A 2,043-nucleotide genomic window follows, 5' to 3' on the forward strand; every position below is an offset into this window, starting at 1 on the left:
CCACAGAGTAAAGCTGGAATCACACTAGGCTTTTTTTTTCGACAGCAGCAAGCTGTTACTGCACAAAATGTAAAACAAGAGAGCTTGTTGCTTGAGATACTGGCTTCCCAACTGGACTGGAAGCAGCGAGTACAAACCACGAGTATGATTTCTGATGTAAACAAACAAGATGGCTGCTGCAGATAGGACGTGCTCTGGCTTGGCAATCTCGAGTCCAACTAGCCTTAAGAGATAATAAAAAATCTGCTTTGTTCATCCTATGGTAGTTATAGAATTCTTAAATTCACGTAATATTCCGATAATACATATTACTGCAACAATTAGAAAATTTCTGGACGCCATGATGATGTCAGCTGATCGGTTTTGTTCATACTTTTTCCTATTTGCTTCTCGAACCACGAGATCATAGTGTGACGATACAACACTTTCGCTCGCTATCATCGGCTGGAGGTTGGCGAAAACCTCGAGCAAGAAATGACTAGTGTGATTCCAGCATAAGGAACATGTTTTACTAGGATTCACTGGCAATCTCCATTTTTGAACTTCAGTGATCAGGAAACCAGAGATGTAGCGAGCATGTCACTCAGACGTCTTTTATCAACTTCCTATCTCTGTAATTGTTATAGCAATAGTTTTTTTTTATTAATGGTTGTGATGGCCGATGTGGTAACGTTCCTGACTGGTGATCACCAGACTGGGATTCGAGTCCTGCTTAAACTCGTTTGTTTCTTTGGTCGCTGCAGCCTCACCAACCTTGTGAGATAGAGATGGGGGCTTTGGGGGAGCATACACACACACACACACACACACATATATATATATATATATATATATATATATATATAGATATATATATATATATATATATATATATATATATATATATATATATATATATATATATATATATATATATATATATATATTTATACACACACACACACACACACACATATATATATATATATATATACACCTGCTGAGTCATCAGCAGCCATTGCCTGACCCTCCTTGGTCCTAGCTTGGGTGGAGAGAAGGCTTGGGTGCTGATGATATGTATATATGGTCAGTCTCTAGGGCATTGTCCTGCTTGATTGGGCAATGTCACTGTCTCTTGCCTCTGCCATTCATGAGTGACCTTTAAACATTTAGGACTTAAGCCTTCTTTCATCTCAATTTGGGACTGGGATGATTTTGTGACTATATTGACACTGCTATCAAACTTATTTCCCAGTCATCCTTATGTAAATGTAATTTTACCAAAGTTGGTTTTGTCAGTTCCAAAATGTTGTGCACTGTGGAAGATTTAAGTGACAAGTTTTGCTTTCTAAATTTGCCGTAAAAAACGGTAAATATCCTGGAATAAATGTTGCCAGGCATTTTCCGTTTTAAAAACGGATATATTGATGTAAAGTAGTTATATTACCGTCACCAACCTGCAAAAGATAATAACAAAGTAAGGTAAAATTACGGTCGCCTGAATTTTACTGAAATACGGCTGAGAACAGTTTATTTTTACGGAGAATTTTCGATTGAAAATAGTTTTTTTTTTAACAGTTTACGGAATTTTATAACTTTCCTGCAAAACCTCTTGGCCTCATCTTTTCTAAGGAAGTAAGCACCATTTTTTTTAAAAAGTGTCATGCACTGTATCCAATGAAAAGAAACGGAATTGTGTTTAAATAATTCCACTTAAAGAAATGGTATAGGGCTACATCAGTATACAGTTGGTTTTGGTACTGTTTTCCATTACTCTTTTACTATATTACAAATATGTACAGTAGGTTCATAAGTATGTTTTAAACTAAATACCAGCATGATTTTTTTTTACCTCATTACTTGTCAGACTTCCATGAATTGCAAAATGAACACAGTGGAATTCCCTGAATTATTACCTCCGCCAACGAAGTTGGTAAGAGGTTATGTTTTCGCCCCTGTTTACGTGTGTTTATTTAGGAACAGCTTCCTGGTCACAATTCTAATCGTAGGGTAATGAAACTTGTAGAGATTAACTGTTATGTAAAAAGCTGGAAGTGATTAAAT

The sequence above is a fragment of the Palaemon carinicauda genome, unplaced genomic scaffold (genome assembly GCF_036898095.1).
Source record: "Palaemon carinicauda isolate YSFRI2023 unplaced genomic scaffold, ASM3689809v2 scaffold4, whole genome shotgun sequence".
NCBI lineage: Eukaryota > Metazoa > Arthropoda > Malacostraca > Decapoda > Palaemonidae > Palaemon > Palaemon carinicauda.